The sequence below is a fragment of the Mus caroli genome, unplaced genomic scaffold (genome assembly GCF_978045245.1).
Source record: "Mus caroli unplaced genomic scaffold, Mus_caroli_1 scaffold_7, whole genome shotgun sequence".
NCBI classification, from domain to species: domain Eukaryota; kingdom Metazoa; phylum Chordata; class Mammalia; order Rodentia; family Muridae; genus Mus; species Mus caroli.
In genome coordinates this window covers 97,531,515-97,553,970 of record NW_028227262.1, presented here as the reverse complement: position 1 = coordinate 97,553,970, position 22,456 = coordinate 97,531,515, and the positions used below count along the sequence as shown (strand labels likewise).

Below are 22,456 nucleotides of genomic sequence, written 5' to 3'. Positions count from 1 at the left end.
CTGTGTCTGTACTGAGCACATGCAGACTTCTGTAGTTATCCAACAAACAACACAAGCCTTTCGGTGGCAGTGCTGCTGGTTGGTATGGTAAGAAACCTGGCGATAACTGGGACCTTAGAGGGAGGCTGTGTGTAGGCTGTGGCCTTGAACTTTGGACTGTACTATCAGCAGGAGTCTTGGAAACACAGTCCATCTATTGCCTGCACGTGGCTATTCATTGCAATGTACCCATGCTCTAGAGCAGATTCAGGGCAAGGACTAGAGTCCCTGGCTGCGCAGTGCAAGCAATAACTCTCAGCGCCTCAGAGAAAACGACTTTTCCACCAGACTCTCATTCATGCTTTGTTGGTATTGATTACACCACAGTGGGACTGATTTCAAAGGTCCAGTAATTAAAGTTTAGGTTCAAGATATATCCAATAATGCTAAAGTTGTTTTTAACAGGTTTTCTTTTGTTTGATACAGGGTCTTTCTATATAGCCCTGGCTGTCCTAGAACTCATTACGGAAACCAAATTGGCCTGGAGATTAGCTAAATTCAGAGAGATTAGCCTGCCTCTGCCTCCTGTGTGTGTATGCATGTGTGTGAACGTGAGCGCATGTGTGTGTGTGTGTGTGTGTGTGTGTGTGTGTGTGTGTGTGAGTGTGTATATCCTGGGGGAAAGGAGATTAAGCCAGGAGCCATCACTCCCTGCTTGTTTTTGTCAGTTGTAACTATCCAACTTACTATTTTTAGTTTGTAGTAATAGCATCAAATTTGCCACTTCAATTAATGTTTGTTTGTTTATTTAACGGGTTTGACTTTTAAAATGAGCTGTCTTTAGCTGGGCACACTGAAGGCAGAAGAGGGTCAGAGTTCAAGGTTATCCTCTGTTACAGGGCTAACTAGAGCCAGCCTGGAACTCATTAGACCCCTGGTGGTGCATGCTTTCAATCCTAATGCCCATAGGAAAAAAAAAATAAGCAGGGCAGTGGTGGTGCACTTTAAACCCAGCACTTGGGAGGCAGAGACAGGCAGAGCTCTGTGAGTTTGAGACCAGCCTGGTCTAAAGAGTGATTTCCAGGACAGCCAGGCCTACACAAAGAAACCCTGTCTTGAAAACTAACAAACACTCGAAAAGGATAAATAAGTACACATTTTAATTTTGATAATGCAGTGCTTTCTTGAAGAGGTGGTATCTTTCCCCCAACCCCTCCCTAATGTTCGAAGGCTTGAGGCTTTTGATTATTTTGAGATAAGGTCTCACTGTGTTAGCCTTGGCTGGCCTAGAGCTCACTGTGTAGACCAGACTGGCCTCACACTCAGTGAGTTTGCCTGCCTGTGTCTCCCCAGTGGTAGGATCAAAGTTGTGTACCACCATACCAGGACAGCTTTTTTGCTGCCTTGTGGTGTTGAGGCCTAGGTAGAAGGTTAAAGCCTAGGTAATGTTACCTGTGTAGCCTGCCATTTTGTGCTGTTAACTAATATTATAAGGAAACTTTTCTCATATGTTGTTTCTGGTATGGCTAGGAAACTTTCTCAGATTGAGTACATATTCTGTATATAACCATGTATTATTATATAATCTGTATATAATTATGTTCTGTGCTCTTGAAAACCAATCACAACAGAAGTCAGTCAGAACTGCTTTATATAGTTAGCCACAATAAACCTGGACTCAAACCAACCACCAGGCAGCATTTCCTGAATCTATGTATAAGATTTTATGGGGTTTTTTTGTTTTTTTGTTTTTGTTTTTGTTTTTTTTGCTTTTATAACCTGCTCCTAGGGTGGACCTCAACACAAGAGAAACACCTGCACCAATGTAAAAAGTTATTTGAAATAAGACTTCCATTTTGAGCGGGGAGTCTAGTTTTGGTTTACTTAGTCTGGGAACTGATACCCTACTTGGCAGAAAGAGACTTGTACATGAGTAACTGACATCTTGGTTGGCAAGGTAAGACATGAATGTTAGACAAGGCAAGTCTCCTGTCACAGTTGAGTACCACAACGAATGAAAGCAGGATAAGTGTACAACAAAGACATGGTCCTAAGGAAGCCCCCATCCCTAAATCCTGATTAGTAAAGTAACTTGGCACAGATATTTGTGGACCTCAGGCTTAAAAGCCCTGTAAGATCTTGACTCAGGATCACAATTAGCTCCCAAATCTGGTCTGTGGCCCTAATCAATCAGTTCTGGGGTGAATGCTCAATAAACTACCCCTGTCTGACTGAGATTGGTGTTCTTGTGGTTTGTGAGGTAACTCCTGGACCCCCAAATATTGGATTTTGCAATTTTTCAGAAACAGAATAAACACCCAGTTAGAGACAGAATATATGTGGCTTTCTGTCATGTATCCAGTGCATTTAGCTACGAGATGTAAGAGGCTACAGGATAAAGTTATACTAACAGTTAAAATATAAGTTGAGCATCATGGAACATTGCTATAATGAAGCATTTGGGAGGCTGAGTCTGCAGGACCCCTTTAAATTGAAGGCCAGCCTGGAATACTTAGTGAGTTCAAGTCAACCTGGGCTACATTTGAGACCTTGTCACAATAATCAGAACAATAAAGGTAGGGCAATAACTCATGTGGTAAGGACTTGCAAGCATGAGGCCTGGGCTGGCTCCCACAGCCCACATAGATCAAAGGTGTGCACTGTGGCATACACTTGTAATACCAGTACTGGGAAGACAGATGGATCCCTGGAGCCTACTAACCAGACAGCTTAGCCTACTTGCTCAGTTCTAGAGTACTGAGAGACACTGCTTCAAAAAAGAAAGAAAACAAGAAGAAGATGGCTTTTGAGGAATGACACCTGTGATGGCTATTTTGGCTGTCAATCTTATTACATCTGGAACCCACCCAGCTTGCATGCCTGTGAGGAATTTTTTTTCGTTGGAATATTTGAATTGGGAACACCCTCACTAAGTCTGGTCCACACCTTCTGCCCACAAAAAAGGACACAGAAGAGGGAAGATTTTGTTTTTTGACTACTTGTCTTCATTTGGCTGACCAGTTCATCCCTGTCCTGCTACTGAGAGAGTTCGTTGCCAGTGTTAGAACTACTTTGGGATTCCAACATGAATCGAAGACCAGCTGCTATGGTGGTTTGGATGAGAAAGGCCCCCATTGGCTCATGTATTTGTTTTTTGTGTTTTTGTTTTTGGAGACAGGGTTTCTCTGTATAGCTCTGGCTGTCCTGGAACTCACTTTATAGACCAGGCTGTCCTCGAACTCAGAAATCCGTCTGCCTCTGCCTCCCAAGTGCTGGGATTAAAGGCGTGCGCCACCACGCCCGGCTCCTGTATTTGTGTATTTGGTTCCCAACCAGTGGATTGTTTAGGAAGGATTGAGAGGTTTGGCCTTGTTGGAGAACATATGTCACTGGAGGAGGGGTTTCAGGTTTCAAAAGTCCATACCAGGCCAGATCTATCTATCTGCAGATCAGATAGGAGCTCTCAGCTATGCTCCCCTGCCATGCCAGCCTGCTGCCACCAAGGTCCCTGCTGTGGTGGCCATGAAATAACCTGATGTAACCGTTTGAAAGCCCCTGAAGTGGAAAATGTTGGTTTCTTTGGAGACTCGATTGAGTCATGTGATGTTTTCCAGGCTGGTTTGCTGAAGCAGACACTTGAGAGCACACAGAATGTTTGGAAAGAGTGTAAGTATAACCCAACAGACAGTGAACATTGGTCTTGCATTGGTTCACCTTGCAACACTTTGCTGGTCTTCACCAATCTTCGCTTGTCATGGCTTTGTAGAGAGAAAAGTGCCAAAGAACTTCTCGTGGTATTCTGGCTGTTTCTTGCCACTTCTTTGTGGACCTGTGCTCATTCAGTGGAGCTTTGGGGTTTCTTCTGGATCAAACCGATGTTACTGATTCATGTTTGGTAGTTGCCAATTGGACTGGACTACCACTACTGATTTGTATTTGATGTTTTGGACTGGACGGCTGATATCCTGGCAACAAAGAATGGAATTGTCCCAAAGAACTCCTTCTAAACAGGTCCACATCTGCTTGGTCCTATTAACCCTCTTCCTCCACTCCCTCTGGTTGGTGGACTAGCGGGAGGTTGAAGTGTTTAAGAATCCTAATTAAAGTAGATTTTGAAAAATCTAAGCCTACGAGGCTCCATTTAAGTGCTTTCTTTCATGAGTTACCTTGGTCATGCTGTGTCATCACAGTCATGGTCACACTAACTAAGGCAGCAGCTCTCTGGGAATCCTCTAGGACTCCAGCACCTGACTGGTTCTGCCAAAAACACCGAGTCCCAGAAAAATGAACAATTACTGGATTCTTGGCCACTCTGTTGTGAGATAGCCTTTGTTGGACCTACTTCAACTCTACCCTGTAACTCAGTCTAATAACTCACTTCTGTTCCTTTAGAACACCCTGACTAATACAGTACCCAAGGTTGCCCTCTGGTCTCCACATGCATGTGCACACATACATACCTGTAACATACACAGAGAGTGCCTAGAGAATAAAAAACAACAACAGTGTATGGGTCACTTACCATGTACCCAGCACAAGACTTAAGAGCTGTACTTAGCTAGGTTTTTTCATTTAACCCCATAACGACACCATGGAGCTGGTACTGCATTTATCACTATTCTCCTTTCAAATGGAGAAACGAGTCTGGAAGGCTTAAATTATTTGACTCAATCCTAAAGTGAGTAGTAGAAAGACAAGATTTGAATCCCTGGGCTGGAGAGATGGCTCAGAGGTTAAGAGCACTGACTGCTCTTCCAGAGGTCCTGAGTTAAAATTCCAGCAACTACATGGTGGCTCACAACCATCTGTAATGAGATCTGTTTTTTTTTGTTTTGTTTTGTTTTTTTTGGTTTTTTTTTTTTTTTGGTTTTTCGAGACAGGGTTTCTCTGTGTAGCCTTGGCTGTCCTGGAACTCACTCTGTAGACCAGGCTGGCCTCGAACTCAGAAATCCTCCTGCCTCTGCCTCCCAAGTGCTGGGATTAAAGGCATGCGCCACCACGCCCGGCTTCTGTAATGAGATCTGATGCCCTCTTCTGGGGTGTCTGAAGACAGCTACTGTGTACTTATAAGTAAGTAAAAAAAAAAAAAAAAAGATTTGAATCCCCTAAAAATCACCTTCCAGGTGGATTCTTTGGGTTGGTAAAAGCAGAGTGAAGGCTTATCAGTGCTGTAGCTATGCAAATACAAGAAGAAAATGAGGGTTGAGAAAGTACCCATAAGCATAGATGTAAAAATACTGTGTGTCCCCAGCATACAGCAACTGCACACAGAGAAAATATGGTAATGACTACAGATGTGAAGTTCTTGATGCCAGAGTAGTTTTTGTGCACAGAAAATATTTACAAATATTGTATTTATTGTGGTTACAAATTAAAAATTTTTATTTTTATCTATGTGTATATATGTCTGTGTATTTATATGCTACATGTGTGGGTGTCCAAAGAAGAGACGAAAGGAGGATGCTGGAGTTATAGCAACTGTGGTGTTTCCACAGCTGGGAACCAAACTTGGTCCTTTGGACAAGCAGCAAGTGCTCTAACCACTGACCAATCTCTCCAGACCCACAAGTTTGTTTGTTTTTTTTAAAATTTAATTTAATTTAGAGACAGGGTTTCTCTGCTGCCCTGGAACTCACTCTGTAGACCAGGCTGGCCTTGAACTCAGAGATCTGCCTGCCCCTGACTCCTGAGTGCTGAGATTAAAGGTGAGCAACACTATCCAGCTTGTTTTATTTTTTAAGGTACAAGTCTAACAGCATGATTCTTTAGATTCTTTTAAAAAATATTTATGTATGTATTTATGTATTTATTTATGTATGTATTTATTTATTTAATGTATATGAGTACACTGTAGCTGTACAGTTGGTTGTGAGCCTTCATGTGATGATGCCTTTGGTTGTTGGGAATTAATTTTTTTTTTTTTTTTTTTGGTTTTTTGAGACAGGGTTTCTCTGTGTAGCCCTGGCTGTCCTGGAACTCACTTTGTAGACCAGGCTGTCCTCGAACTCAGAGATCCACCTGCCTCTGCCTCCCAAGTGCTGGGATTAAAGGCGTGTGCCACCACACCCGGCCTGGGAATTATTTTTAGGACCTCTGCTGGCTCTGGTTGGCCCTGCTTGCTCCAGCCCAAAGACTTATTTATTATTACTCATAAGAACACTGTAGCTAACTTCAGACATGCCAGAAGAGGGCATCAGATTTCATTATGGGTGGTTGCCAGCCATCATGTGGTTGAACTCAGGATTTGAACTCAGGACCTTTGGAAGAGCAGTCAGTGCTCTTACCTGCTAAGCCATCTTGCCAGCCCCAGTACCTTTTTTTTAATTAGATATTTTCTTCATTTACATTTCAAATGCTATCCTGAAAGTCCCCTATACCCTCCCCCAGCCCTGCTCCTCAACCCACCCACTCCTGCTTCCAGGCCCTGGCATTTCCCTGTACTGGGGCATATAATCTTTGCCAGACCAAGGTCCTCTCCTCCCAATGATGGCCGAATAAGCCATCCTCTGCTACATATGCAATTAGAGACACAAGCTCTGGGGGTACTGGTTAGTTCATATTGTTGTTCCTCTTATATGGTTGCAGACCCCTTTAGGTCCTTGGGTACATTCTCTAGCTCCTTCATTGGGGGGCCCTGTGTTCAATCCAATAGATGACTGTGAGCAACCACTTCTGTATTTGCCAGGCACTGGCACAGCCTCAGAAGAGATAGCTATAACAGTGTCCTGTCAGCAAAATCTTGTTGACATATGCAATAGTGTCTGGGTTTGGTGGTTGTTTATGGGATGGATCCCCGGTGCAGCAGTCTCTGGATGGTCCTTCCTTCCTTCTCAGCTCTGAACTTTGTCTCTGTAACTCTTTCCATGGGTATTTAGTTCCCCATTCTAAGAAGGAACAAAGTATTCACACTTTGGTCTTCCTTCTTATTGAGTTTCATGTGTTTTGCAAGTTGTATCTGTTAAATCCATTTGTTTCATAACTTCTGATAGTTTCACTGTGTGTCTGTTTAGTTTCTGTTTCCAGGATCTGTCTATTGATGAGAGTGGGGTGTTGAAGTCCCCCACTATTATTGTGTGAGGTGCAATGTGTGCTTTGAGCTTTACTAAAGTATCTTTAATGAATGTGGCTGCCCTTGTATTTGGAGCATAGATATTTAGAATTGAGAGTTCCTCTTGGAAGATTTTACCTTTGATGAGTATGAAGTGCCCTTCCTTGTATTTTTTAATAACTTTGGGTTGAAAGTTGATTTTATTAGATATTAGAATGGCTACTCCAGCTTATTTCTTTGGACCATTTGCTTGGAAAATTGTTTCCCAGCCTTTTACTCTGAGGTAGTGTCTGTCTTTGTCCCTGAGGTGGGTTACCTGTATGCAGCAAAATGTTGGGTCCTGTTTGTGTAGCCAGTCTGTTAGTCTATATCTTTTTTTTTTTTTTTGATTTTTCGAGACAGGGTTTCTCTGTGTAGCCCTGGCTGCCCTGGAACTCACTCTGTAGACCAGGCTGGCCTCGAACTCAGAAATCTGCCTGCCTCTGCCTTCCAAGTGCTGGGTTTAAAGGTGTGCGCCACCACTTCCCGGCAGTCTATATCTTTTTATTTGGGAATTGAGTCCATTGATATTACAAGATATAAAGGAAAAGTAATTGTTGCTTCCTGTTATTTTTGTTGTTAGAGTTGGGATTCTGTTATTGCGGCTGTCTTCTTTTAGGTTTGTTGAAGGATTACTTTCTTGCTTTTTCTAGGGCATAATTTCCCTCCTTGTGTTGGAGTTTTCCTTTTATTATCCTCTGAAGGGCTGTATTCGTGGAAAGATATTGTGTGGATTTGGTTTTGTCATGGAATACTTTGTTTTCTCCATCGATGGTAATTGAGAGTTTTGGTGGGTATAGTAGCCTGGGCTGGCATTTGTGTTCTCTTAGGGTCTGTATAACATCTGTCCAGGAACTTCTGCCAGCCCCAATTCTTTAGATTTAAAACTTACTTTACTTAGCTGTGTGTGTGTGTCTGTGGCCTAGAACTTGATATATGTGATACTTTAAATTAAATGAGAATAGCCTCCATAGGCTCACATATTTAAATGCTAGGTCCTGGGCTAGAGAGATGACTCAGTAGTTAAGAGCACTGACTGCTCTTTTGAAGGTCCTGAGTTCAAATCCCAGCAACCACATGGTGGCTCACATCCATCTGTAATGAGATCTGATGTCCTCTTCTGGGGTGTCTGAAGACAGCTACAATGTACTTACATATAATACATAAATAAATAAATCTTTGGGCCAGAGCGAGTAGGGCGGGAGTGAGAAGAAAAAGTGTCTGGCTGGGTGGTGGTGGCACATGCCTTTAATCCCAGCACTTGGGAGGCAGAGGCAGTTGGATTTCTGAGTTCGAAGCTAGCCTGGTCTACAAAGTGAGTTCCAGGACAGCCAGAACTATACAGAGAAACCCTGTCTCGAAAACAAAACAAAACAAAACAAAACAAAACAAAACAAAACAAAACAAAACAAAACACACACACACACACACACACAAAAAAAAAAAAGAAAAGAAAAAGTGTCTGAAGACAGCTACAGTGGACTAACATACAGTAAATAAATAAATCTTTAAAAAAATGCTTTGTCCCTGAAAGAAGAAAATTACTCAGAGTCCTCCTACCCCTCCCATCTAGAGATTGTTCCCGGAACACTCCTGAACTTCTCACCCCAGAGTACATTCCTGAACTCTTTACCCCAGAGTCCGACCCCCTCCCAATTGAAAACTGTTCCAGGAACATTTTTTAGATAAGGGTCTCCTGGAACAAACCTAGTCCTACCCCTCCTAACTGAAGACTGTTCCAAGAACATTTTTGAGATAGGGGCCTCCTGGTACTACCCCAGAATGTTCCAATAGATCGGGTACATTGCCAAAATATAGGACACGACCCCTTGGTGACATAAAACTTGTACTTTTCTCCTGGCCTTTTCCTATAAAAGCCTGTAAAAATTTGGGCCGGGCGTCGATTCTCCTCTACACCATGCTGGGTGTATGAGTTTCGACCCCAGAGCTCTGGTTTATGTGCTTTTTATGTGCTTTCTTGTCATTACTGTATTAAATCTTACTCTCTACATCTTAAGTTCGGTCTCAGTGTCTTCTTGGGTGCGCGGCTGTCCCGAGGCTTGAGTGAGTGTCTGCCCTCCGGGGGTCTTTCAGTCCCCAGTGGGTGGTACTGTTTGGGAAGTATTAGAAGGTGTGGCCTTTTGGGAGGAGGCGTGTCACTGGGAGTGGGCTTTGAAGTTTCAAAAGCAGACAGCATTGCTAATGAGCTCTTGCTGCCTCATGGTTGTGGATCAAGGTGAGCTCCAGTTACTGGTCCAGCAAATGCCCACCTGCCCTCTGCCACTCTTCCATGATGATGGTGTGAAACTGTGAGCTCAATAAACTCATAGTCTTTAAGGTGCTTTGGTCATTGTGTCTTATCACAGTGACAGAAAAGTAACTAAGACAGAAGTTGGTTCCTAATACAACCAAGCTTCAAACATGCTGTGATCCTTCTGCCTCCAGCTCCTGAATGCTGCGATTGCACAAGTGTTTCAGTCATTACCGTGCTAAATCCATAAATGTTGTAAATCTTAGATGCCATTGTCAAACACTGGGCAGAGTGTGCACACCTTTAATCCCAGGAGGATCTCTGTGAGTTTGAAACCATCCTGGTTTACATAGAGTTCCAGGACAGCCATATATATATATATATATATATATATATATATATATATATATATAAAAAGACCATGTCTTAAATAAAAACAAAACCAAACAAACAAAAACAAAATATAACAAATTCTATTGTCCTCCAGTACTGTATACTAACATATTTTAGTTTAAAACCAGCTATTAAATTGAATACTTAAAGTATAAAGTAAATGACTATTCCATTAGGGTGAATTTTTGTAGACATTACTTGAACATAGGTTTGAAATGTGCCCAGATTGCTTAAAACAATACATTAAGATCCTAGGCTTAAGCTGTATAAATGCTCTCATAGTAAAGTTTTTGTACTTTTTTTTTTTTTTTTTTTTTTTGGTTTTTGAGACAGGGTTTCTCTGTGTATTCTTGGCTGTCCTGGAACTCACTTTGTAGACCAGGCTGGCCTCAAACTCAGAAATCTGCCTGCCTCTGCCTCCCAAGTGCTGGGATTAAAGGCGTGTACCACCACGCCCGGCTGTACTTTTCTTTTTTTCTTTTTTTTTTAAATGATTCTTTTTTTTTTTTTTTTAAGATTTATTTATTGATTATATGTAAGTACACTGTAGCTGTATTCAGACACTCCAGAAGAAGGAGTCAGATCTCGTTAGGGATGGTTGTGAGCCACTATGTGGTTGCTGGGATTTGAACTCCAGACCTTTGGAAGAGCAGTCGGGTGCTCTTACCCACTGAGCCATCTCACCAGCCCTGTACTTTTCTTTAAGAGCATTTTTAGGTGATTTTATCAGCACACTGTTTATTTAAACACATATACTTTTGTGTATGTGCATCAAAAAGTCCAGAGGAAGGAAGGCATCAGATCCCCTGGAGCAGGGTTGTCCATGTAGGTGCTGTGAAAAAATAATTGTGTCCCCTGGGACACATTTAACAGCAAGTGCTCTTAACCACTCAGCCATCTTTCCAGCCTCAATCAGGCTGTCTTTTTATCTGTTTTCATCTTCTTTTTGTTTTTTGAGACAGGGTCTATCTAACACTAGCTGTCCTGGAATCTACTATATAGACTAGCCTTGAACTCACAGAAATGGACCTGCCTCTGTCTCCTGAGTGCTGGGATCAAAGGTGTGCACACAGGCCAGGACTAGTGTTTCCTAACTACAAGAGAGTCCAGATTTTACCAGTTTTCACTGATGCTATAAGAAATATATCACAGCCTTTAAAAGTGGCTGTAATAGTTCCTTGAATTCAGATTGCAAATTATGATTCTTAACCCAGAAAAATGATGCAGTTGACATACTGCTGAATTAGACCAAAACACAGTTTTATTACTTTTAAGATTTGTTTATTTTATGTGTATGAGTATTTTATATGCACGAATGTATGTGTACTGAGCTGGTGCCTACATTCTTTGGGAGCTTCCATGTGGGTGCTAGAACTGAACCTGGGTCCTCTACCAGAACTGTAAGTGCTCTTATTAATTAAGTGTGGCAATGCAAATTTGTGATTCTAGTACTTAGCATATGGGAGGCATATGGGTGGTGAGTTCAAGGCCAGGCGGGGCTACACTGTGAGACTGTATCTCAAGGAGGAAAAAAATAAAACAACAAACAAACAAACAAAACCTCAGTGTAGTGGTGTGTCTTAGTGTTTATTGCTGTGAAAAGATACCAGGAGAACTCTTATAAGGAAAAACATTTAATTAGTGCTGGCTTACAGTTTCAGAGGTTAGTCCATTATCATCATGGCAAGAAGCATGGGCAGTATGCAGGCAGATATGGTGCTGGACGAGCCAAGATCTCTATATCTTGGTCAGGGCAGCCAGCAGGAGGACCTCATTCCACACTAGGTGGAGCTTGAGCATAGAAGCCATCAAAGCCCACCTACACAGCGACACACTTCCTCTAACAAAGTTACACCTCCTCCAATAGTGCCACTTCCCATGGGCCAAGCATATTGAAACCACCACATGGTGGGAACTTGAAATTTTAGCATCTAGAACCACAGGCAAGTGCCTCTGTCTGACTAATTGTAGCTTCTTTCTATTTTGAATTATTTTCATATTTTTCCTTTTTCTGGGTCATGGCTCTAACAGTAGACACTGGAAAGGTTGGTTGTAGCTCTGCTCAGAGCTGTGAGGTCAGGCTCTGATGTGTAGGGAAGATCCCCGTACTTGTAATCCCAGTACTTGGCACACAGGAAGAGTGACTGCGGTGTGCGTTCTGGGCCGGCCTTATCTGCACAATGAGCTCCAGCAAAAGATAAAGTCTGAAGTCACTTGCTCGATTAGTCTGGACTTAGCAGGCACTCAGAATCTTAGCTATGTGGTATTTTGTTTTCCAGGAAATGAATTTTACTCATTCAGACTAGGATCTGAAGGTATACAAAAAACAAAAAACAAAACAAACAAGGTGGGCGTGGTGGCACACTCCTTTAATCCCAGCACTGGCCAGGCAGAGGCAGGCGGATTTCTGAGTTCGAGGCCAGCCTGGTCTACAGAGTGAGTTCCAGGACAGCCAGGGGTATAAAAAGAAATGCTGTCTCGAAAAACAAACAAACAAACATACAAAAAACAAAACAAACGATGGTTGCATGTATTATAATTTGGGTGCAATTTTAGGTCATTAAATACCAATGATGCAGCACTCAGAGATACGAGTCCAAGATAAGACATTGCATTTTGGCAAGTTTTGTTCAGCAGGTCAGTGTAGCTATGGAATATAGTCATGGACAACTTTTCTAGGAGGATGCTGGATGGTCCAAGATTCGCTGAGTTTTTCTTTTTTGTCCTTAGATTTATTTATTTTATTTTATGACTGTTTTGGCTGCCTGGATGTATGTGCACCACGTGGGTGCTAGGGCAGAAGAGGGTGGTGACTGGAGTTAAAGGCAGTTGTGAGCTGCGGTATGGATGCTGGGAGCCAGGTCCTTTGCAAGGGCAGAAAGAGCTCTTAGCCCTGAGCCATCTTCGCAGTCTGCACCACAGAGGTTTTCCCATGCACACAGGTGGGTGAGAGCCAGCTCAGATGATCTATAGGAACCGGACATATCTTTGGCAGACTCTCATAGCTTTCTCATCGTACATGAAAACACATTTTAAAAAAAGTTACGGAGATATTAAAAATATTGTTATAGCAAACAGTTATATGCCCTCCATCGAGATCCTGCTGTTAACATCTAGTCATGCTTGTCTGTTATTGGCTTCTCTCATCTTGATTCCTCACTGCTGGGTAGGGAGAAAGACCCGTTAGCCTGGTGGCCTTTCCTACGTTAAGGCTGGCAGTGGCGGGTGGGGGTGGGGGTGGGGGTTGGGGGGCGGCGGCGGCGGGCGCGCAGGGCGGGGCGGGGCGCTGCGTGCGCTGGACGCGGGGCTGCGCTCCTCGGGTGCGCTCTTGGGCGCTCGTCGCCGCCGCGCCTTGAGTCAGCAAACTCCGCCGTGCTCCGGGCCCGGCGTTCAGAACCGCGTGTGAGTAAACTGAGCCTTGGGGAGGGAGACGGGTGGCGGGCGCCGCGCCTGCCCCGGCACCTGCTCAGCCCGGCTGGGGACGCCGGGGCTGCTGGAGCGAGCAGGTTCTCTCCCCGACCCCCACTTCTTTCCGAATATAAGGCCAGGCACCTTTGAGTTTAGAGGCTGGGAGGGCCAGGGAGGTTTTTTTTTTTTTTTTTTTCCCCCTCCTTCATGGCATTGTGGGATTGATGGAAAAGGCCGCGGAGGAAACCCACGCTGATGAGCTGATGTTCGGGTTTGCTGAGCTTGGGAAGCAACAGCCTGTTTTATCGGTTTTGGACACATCACACTCCTTTGCTAAAATTACAAGTATTGCTAAGGGGATAGTCACGGGATGTCTGCTTCCGCAAAGCACAGGCGCGTGGAGAGCGATGGATCAGAAATTGAGAACACTGATCTCAATTTACGTGATCTCCTTCAACGCTTTTAGTTTGCGACAGGGGAAACCAAGGTCTGAAAGGGTGGAGCAGCATGCACCGGGTGGGAGGGGTGTGTGAAAATCCCTTTTGTCCGGGGAGTGGGCTTGTGGGAGTGGCCGGAAGGGGGTTGGGGGTATTGTGGAACTCCTTCAACCAGTGGCCAATCCCTGGGGGGCTTTTCTGGAGGAGGAGGAGGAGGTTAAGTGTCCTGGCAACAATACCTCAAGTGAGATTGAGGAGTCTGCATGACTTCGCTTGATTCCTGTCGCTAAGGCAAGGATACAACGGGACAGTCATTCGGGTCGCACCCAACCTCTCCGTGTCTTCCTCCCTTCTGATCCTGGGAATAGGCCCATGGTCTTGAGCATGTTATTAGCAAGCCTTTTACCACTGCGCTGCTCTCCGTGTCTTCCTCCCTTCTGATCCTGGGAATAGGCCCATGGTCTTGAGCATGTTATTAGCAAGCCTTTTACCACTGCGCTGCACCCCAGCTCCCGTTTATTTTTAAAGGAGTGGTTGACTGACAGACTGTTTTGAATAGCGATCTAAGTGTAGCTATATTTAGAAGTGACTGTGTGGAGATGTTCAAGACCTCATTAGCAGTTTCCTCGAGTTATCCAGACCATCCATCCCGGGTTCTGTCAGTGCATTCTTAGTTACAGACACGGGCCTGACTGGCACTGCCCTAAAGAAGGTGTACCCATCCATGGTGGTGGTGGGGTGGGGTTGCAGCCTTCTCCACTGCTCTGAACTGTTACCCACTTCCTTTACTTCACTTATGGGAAGACCTTCCGAGATTGGGGTCTTGAAATAAGCACCATCATGCTTTATGTGTTAAAGCGTTTCCTTTGCCACACAGACCTCATCTCTCTCTCTCTTAGTCCAGGCATGGCACTACTTTCATTTTTGAGTTAAGCAATTGGGGAACTAGTTTGTTTTTCCTCTTTTGGTATTGGGGCTGGGATGCAACAACCACTTGAGAATAGGGTCCAGCCTATAAAAGAAGGGCCTTGGCTGAAGTGATGGTGGCCAAGTGGAATGTCCCTTAGATTTTAGGGCTGTTATCACCAAAGGACTTTTTTTTGTTTGTTTGTTTTAAAGTAATATGATAGGTATGAGTTAACATTTAAGCTCTCTATGCCATGTTCCAGCTAGAAGCTGTATAGGACTTTGTGTTAGCCACAACTTCTGGTTTCAGACCCTTCTGAGTTGAAATCTTGGTGCCCTTGTTTGCTACTTAAGTCATTGCTGGCAGGTCAGGTCAGGCGTGATGATGCATATCTATAATCAGGACACTTGGGAGGTGGCAGCAAGAGGATCGGGGTTTGAGGCCATCCTTTATGAGCCCTTGTCTCCAAAATGACAAAACTGTGTCCTGGAGCTCACGATGTAGATCTGGCTGACCTTGAACTAAGAGATCTCCTGGCCTCTGCCTCCCAAGTGCTGCTCTTAAAGGTGTTACCACGCTAGGCCTGAAGCCAGCCCTGAGCCTCTTGAGAGTCTCCCTCAAAAGTAATGAATTAATCAATAGCAACAATAGTGTCAGATATGGTGGCTCAACACCTGGAACCTGTAGGTTTTCTTTTTTTGAGGCTATGTCTCACGTTGGTCCAACCTGCTCTCTAACTTGCAGCGTGGGAGAGGTTGACCTTGAACTTCTGCTCCTCCTGAGTGCTTCCATTACAGACGTGAACTACTATAACCTGTAGTTGAGGGTGGCCTTGAACTCTCAAGTGCTGGGGTTACAGGTGTTGAGCCGCCATATCTGACACTATTTTTTTTTTTTTTTTTTTGGTTTTTCGAGACAGGGTTTCTCTGTATAGCCCTTGCTGTCCTGGAACTCACTTTGTATACCAGGATGGCCTCGAACTCAGAAATCCGCCTGCCTCTGCCTCCCAAGTGCTGGGATTAAAGGTGTGCGCCACCACTGCCTGGCCATATCTGACACTATTATTGTTATTAATTTAATTAATTACTTTTGAGGGAGATTCCCCTGTGGCTCAGGGCTGGCTTCATGCACAGTGTGGAGCTGAGGCTTTGAACCCTCGGTCCTCCTGCCCTTACTTTCCAAGTGCTGGGGTCACAGGCCTGTGCCACCACCCAATGATTTGAAGGGTTTTTTCCTAGCTGCGCAATGGTGACACATGATTTTAATCCCAGTACTTAGAGGCAGGAGGGTATATGAGTTAGAGGTCAGTCAGGTCTATAGAGCTAGCTCAGAAGGGCCAGGGCTACACAGAGAAACCCTTTCTCAGAAACTGAGGGAAAGGCAGGGGGTGGGGGGTCGGGGGATGGGAGTGGGTGGGTGGGCTGAGGGGAGGTCTGTGGTAGAGCACTTGGCTAGCATAGGTGAGGACCTGAATTGAGCATTGTGTGGTAGTCTCACTAAATCAGATGGCAAATTATAAAGCCAGTTTTATTATTTCCTCAGCTAACATCTGGGAAAACTAAGGCATCAAGCTATTTATGGCTTCTCCAGACTCAGATTACAGTTTTAATCAGTGTTGCAGGTTTCCATAAAAGGACTCATGTATGCCAGGCTCTGCCCTTTTAAGCTTTATTTAGTATTGTACTCTGTGTGTGTGCACAGGTGGGTGCTTGCTGGTGTGCACAGGTAGATGCTTGCTGGGGTGTACCTGTGGGTGCTTGCTGGGGTGTACATGTGGGTGCTTGCTGGGGTGTACCTGTGGGTGCTTGCTGGTGTGTATATGTGGGTGCTTGCTGGTGTGCACATGTGGGTGCTTGCTGGTGCATATATGTGGGTACTTGCTAAGGTGTATATGTGGGTGCTTGCTGAGGTGTACAGGTAGATGCTTGCTGGGGTGCACAGGTGGGTGCTTGCTGGTGTGCACATGTGGGTGCTTGCTGTTGTGCACAGGTGGGTGCTTGCTGGGGTGCACAGTGAGTGCTTGCTGGTGTGCACATGGGAGTGCTTACTGGGGTGCACAGGTAGATGCTTGCTGGGATGCACAGTGGGTGCTTGCTGGGGTGCACAGTGGGTGCTTGCTGGTGTGTATATGTGGGTGCTTGCTGGGGTACATAGTGGGTGCTTGCTGGGGTGCACAGTGGGTGCTTGCTGGGGTGCACAGTGGGTGCTTGCTGGTGTGCACATATGTACACTAGGGGTTGAGCTCATGCTGTCAGGTTTGGGAGCAAACACTTTACTTACTGAGCTGGCCCGGGTGATTTTCTCAAAAGAAAAGTCAACTCGTATACTTACTGAGCCCGGAATCTTCTCTTTTTGTGTCTTCTATTCTTTATTACACTTTTACTATTTATTAGTTTTTGTGCGTATACATTCATATATGGGTTTGCATGTGCCCTGTACATAAATGGAAATCAGAGAACAGCCTTGGGAGTCGCTTCTCTTTTTCCTTTCTGTGGGTCCTGGAGACTGAATTCAGGCCTCCAGGTTTGGTAGCAGACACCGCTGAGGCTTTCCACTGGCCTCCCTGCTCCTTGAATCTTTTTTTTTTTTTTTTCTTTTTTAAATTGATGTAGCTGAGACTGGCCTTGAACTGCAGATCCTCCTATTTCCACCTCCCAAGTGCTGGAATTAAAGTTGTCTGCCACCACGCTCACCTCCTGAGTCCTTTAAGAAGATAAGAAAGGAACTTTTTTTTGTTTTGTTTTGGTTTGTTGATAATTATACGAGTTGACTTTTCTTTTGATAAAGTTGTTGAATACCAAGTTAACAATTCATCAGTAACTAAGACACATATATGTACCAAGAATTCAGCTTCTCACACAGTTCTGTCCTCATTACCACTCCTGTTGCCCAAGGAGCAGGCTCTTCCAGCCTTGTCAGGTGCTGTTTTTGAAATCAAGTTGAATATTCTTACTAGATTTGATTGATGTCAATACTGATATTGAATCAGATTGCTGTATATGGCTGTTGCTTGCCCCCCAGGGGATTGAGGATTTGTCCCCAATGTGAACCCATAACAGGTTGTAAAACTTGTAAGAGGTGGGACCCAGGGGGAGTTCTAAAGTTACTGGGGGCTCTGCCCTTAAAAGGGATCAAAGAATGTTCTCCCAGGACCATGAGTTAAATCTCCTATGGGAAAGTTGTTCTAAAAGCCTGAGGCTGACCTCTGCACTGCTCTTTGGTGTTCCGTCTGCCATGTGATGTCTATATTTTGTGCATGTTCCGTCCACCTCCAGGCCTTCAGCCGAGCACACCGCTGTTCCCATCATGCACCTGTGTCGCTGCACACTAAATAAACCTTTTTTTTTTTTTTTTCTTTTTTGTTTTTTTTTGAGACAGGGTTTTTCTGTGTAGCCCTGGCCGTCGTGGAACTCACTCTGTAGACCAGGCTGGCCTCGAACTCAGAGATCCACCCGCCTCTGCCTCCCAAGTGCTGGGATTAAAGGCATGCGCCACCACTGCCCGGCTACACCTCTTTAAATTGTGAAGATACCCAGCTGTAAGTGTTAAGTCACAGATGGGAATGGATCAGTTTCCAATGGAAAGAAAGGGAGTCTGGAAAGATAGCAAGGGAGTGAGGGGAGGCAAAGAGATCCCTAAGGACAAACAGACATAGCCTGGACCAGTCCTCCTGTCCAAGGAGGATGAAGGAGCTTTCTGACTGACTTCCAGGGATATTTTATGCTTGTTAGGCATGATGAGATAGATGTGTTATAAAGGTGACAAGGACAGCTATTCACGCTGCCCAAGCACTTTGATTTATGTTATTTAATCCTGTGAAGTGGGAATTGTTATTGTCAGTGGTTCAGGGAGATGTGATGACTTGAACAAATGAAGAGAGAATCTGAATCTCATGCTGTCTCCTGGAGTATTCTCATTGTCATGTTTGCCTTCCAAGACCGGATGGTATTGAGATAGCGTTGTTCAGGGGTCAGGCTCAGAGGAAGGGCTCAGTATTTACTGCTATTGCATAGAACCTAGGTTTTGGCTCTAGTACCCACATTAGGTGGCCCTGAATGGTCTGTAATTCCAGTCCCAGGGAATCTGGTGTGCAATTCTGGCCTGTACATCTGTTCTGCATGGAATCTGCAAACTCCCACCCCCACCAAATCAAAAATCACTACTGCTGCCACTGCTGCAGCCACCACCACCTCCATCAGCACCACCTCCTCCTCCACCCACCTACTCCACATTATTTATTGTAATAAACAGTTTACCCAGCATATAGGCATATGCCTGTAGTCTAGCACTTTCTGAAGCAGGAAGATCTTGAGTTTGGGGCCAGGTTGGGCTACATATGTAGACATGATTACAAAACAAGGCAAAAGGAAGGAAGGCTGAGGCAACACTGATCTGAGTCTCCCCAGTGAGGTTGGTAGAGAGGGAGAATTTGTAGCAGGTCACTGCTAGCTTTGAAGGACTTGGTCACCTTTTTTTTCAGGATTCACAGCGCTCCCTTCTCCCCTTTGTGCTTTGGTTGCTAGGAGACCCCCTACAGTTGGTAGTAGCCATGGAAGCATATGTAAGGCACCCCAGGCTGCCGAGGCGGCTGCTTGGAACCTGCCATTCAAGCACACAGTCCTTGTCTCCCATGGGCTCCAAGGCTCCTGGGTTCGCTTTTCCGTGTCTCTTCTTGGGTTCTCTTTGTGCTTCAAGTGGCTGGCCTGGCGTTGACCACACATGATTTCTGATTCAGTCCTCACTGTGCTCTTGTGCACTTGTCTTTCTCAGTGTGTGCTTTGATGCCAGGTCCTTCAGTTGTCCTCTGCTTCTCTGTGCTTCATTCTGGCCTGATCCTCTGCTTCTCTCAGATCCTTCCACAGTGTCCTTCTGTCTACACTGGCTCTCTAGTGTAGCCTCCCCTCCCCCAGCCTTAATGGTTCCACTGTTTACACCTGGATGGAGCTTCCAGCTCAATCGTTCTGCCACGCCCACTGCTGGAACCTGCCGCTTTGCTGTTCCAAAGCCATCACGTGATCACCCTGCTACTAGACCCCAAGATTATTTGGTGGGAATTGGGCCCCTCCCCCTTCCTTCATAACGGAGTGCCTCATAACGGAGTGCCAAAATAGTAAAAATTAAACCTTGAGCAGAGACCTTTGTCTTGGTTCCTTCCTTATCTTGCGCAGTCCAGCCCCTCTTCTCTTCCAGGTTTCCAAAATGCCTTTCCAGGCTAAAACCCAGGTTGTAATCTACTGGCCAGACACAACACTCTAGATCTGTGCTTTTCAAACTGTAAGGGTCCGTGATTCACCAAAGAACAACACCCAGAACTCAGTTAGTATGTAAACACAAAGAGTGTTTTATTCTGCAGAAGTCCAGCATGCTGTGGTCTCCCCAATACCAAGATAGACCCTGAGTTGATCTCGAAGAGCTTGAAGGCCCAGTTTAAAGCACCGTAGGGGAATCCCGGGGTAGGTGGGCTTTGTCTTATTCTATCTCTAAGGTCATTCCATTACTGGGGGGTGGAGCTGGCTGGAAACTGCTGACCCATTGTCCAGGTGGTGGGGCAGTTTCTGACTAGCTGCCTGAAGCCTGGGTTTTTAGGCCTAGTCTCCTTATCTGCTAATTTGAAGCCTGTCATAGAATCAGCCTTACTTTCTCAAAACATTAAAAACATTTAACATTTATTTAGTTGCGCACATCTATGTGTGTGTGTGTGTGTGTGTGTGTGAGTTACCTGTGTGTGCGTGTATACCATGGCATACAGGTGTGGAGGTCAGAGGCAGCTTGTTGAGGTTGGCTATATCTGGACTTTGCTACCTTGTGGGTTCTTCTTTCTTCCACCCTTCTACACCCTTTTTCTTCTACCCCTAACACTAGATAGGAGAGAAAAAGGATAGAAGGGAGAGGGGACAATGTTATCGTTAGACTACTTCCTGCTGATTAGGGGCATTGAGTTCCCTAGAGCAAGTTTGATCTTCTTTGTCAAGATATCTAATTTCTTCTTCTGATCTCTTTGTATATGACCACTTAACAAACTGTAACAAACTGCATCCAACCACCAGCCAGCCAGTCAGCTCCTTCTAGTGGGGCTCTACCACTGATATATCCTCTGACAGGTCCCCTGGAATTCCAAACGTCACATCGCAAAAACTATCTGCAGCTGGCAAAATCACATCCCTGATGGAGCACGAGGCAAATCATAGTCAGCTACTGTGGACAGTCTGAAGCAGCCCCATATCCCATGCCTGGGATTAAAACGAACACATATCCTTACTGCATTTCTGTGTTTTTAAAGTTGGTTCTCTCCTTTCGCCGTGTGGGTCCCAGAGATTGAATTCAGGTCTTTGGGCTTGGTGGCAAGTGATGTTACCTGTTATGCTATCTTGTTGGCCCTCTCAGACATTTTATTCTTAAGAATCATGGGAGAAGAAACAGATTTCTGGGCCTCAGGGCTCAGTAGGCCTGTGGTGAAACCTGGGAGTCTATTTCCCATTCTCCCAGGCTGGTGTATATCTGTATAAGTGAGGCTTGTACAAATCTTTGGTAAGCCAGAGACTCCCTTCTGTGCAGGAGATGGAACTCAGAGCCTCCTAGAGCATGCGGGACAAATACTTTAGTGCTGTGCTATACCCCCAGTTTTTTTTTTTTTTTTGTTTCACACACTTAACCCCTTCCTCACTGATGGAGAAATCTAACCATACTCTAGGGTTTGTCTGTCTGTTGACCCTCCTAGGTTAAAAGAGAAGCCACCTATGTAGCCCCATGTCCCTCCTGAATTCCATCCAGCACCTTTGTTCTGTAACTGTGGACACCACTCAGTTCTTTCTTTTTTGTTTTGTTTTGTTTTAGCTTTATTTCTTTATTTTTGCTTTTTTTTCATTTTTTTGTTTTATTTCTTTATTTTCTATGTGTATGTAAAGGTATGCAGTGGTTTGAATGAGAGCAGTTTGTAGAAGCTCATATATTTGAATGCTTGGTCTCCAGTTGGTAGAATTGTTTGGGAAGGATTTGGGGGTGTGGCTTTGTTGAGGAGGTGTGTCTCTGGAGATGGGTTTGGAGGTTTCTAAAGACTCCCATGATTCCCAGTGCTCTTTATTTCTGCCTGTAGTTGTGGATCAAGATGTGAACTCTCTGTTATTCCTTTGCTCTGTCATCATGGATTGTAACCCTCTGAAACGATAAGCTAAATTAAGTGTTTTTCTTTTCTTTTAAAGATTTATTTTATTTTCTGTGTGCATGGGTATTTTGTCTGCATGCATATCTGTCTAACACATGTGTGCCTGGTTTCTTTGGAGGCCAGAAGAAGGGGTTGGATCCCCTGAAGCTGGAGTTATAGACAGTTGTGAACCACCACGTGGGTGTTGGTAATTGAGCCTGGGTTCCCCTGAATGAGTAACAAATGCTCTTAACCACTGAACCAACTCTTAGGCTCCTAAACATTTTCTTTTATACATTTCCCCAGTCTATAGAAAAGTAAGGGAGAGGTGGCATGTATACCATGTTATGTGTGTATATGCATGTATGTCATGGCAGGCAAGTATTGTGGTCAGAGAACAACTGTGGGCCTTCTCTCCTTCCTTCTACATATGCATCTCAGAGATTGAATTCAGGCCATTGAACATCCAGGCATGCCTTGTATCAAGTTCTTTTATCTGCTGAGTCATCTTGCCATTTCCCTGTCCCTCTTCTGTGAGAACAAACTTGTATGGTTAATATACAGGATAGAACACAAGGCTTTGGAGGGAACTTGTATTGCTTGAAATCACAGACACAGAAGGTATACCAGGAGTTCTGTATGGTGCTGTGATTCAATTATGGCTTCTTCCTGGCAGAGCAGGTAGTAGAATGGCATTGGAGGAGATGGGGGAGGCAGGCTGACCTTGCCGCATGTGAGGCTGGGCTCTGCTTGGGTTGGAAGGCTGTAGTGTGGGTCTCAGAGGGAATAATTAACTTGCAACCTTTCGTTGGTTTGCCTAGCAGTGAGAAGACCCTTAGAAGCCAAGCTCCAT

General features: G+C 44.7%; 1 protein-coding gene across 4 annotated transcripts in view; it reads left to right on the top strand.

Annotated features, from left to right (window-relative positions):
* The first annotated feature begins 13,006 nt into the window (after positions 1–13,006).
* The window catches only part of Snx10 (sorting nexin 10), a 53,426-nt gene continuing 43,976 nt past the window's right edge, over positions 13,007–22,456 (top strand). Inside the window, exon 1 of one of the 4 annotated variants that reach the window (XM_085840610.1) lies at positions 13,007–13,114. The gene's annotated coding sequence lies outside the window, so the exon portion shown is untranslated. Of the gene's footprint in view, positions 13,115–13,402; positions 13,606–22,456 lie in introns of those variants that run through there. The other 3 variants (XM_085840609.1, XM_085840611.1, XM_021165049.3) reach the window with 3 other exon arrangements.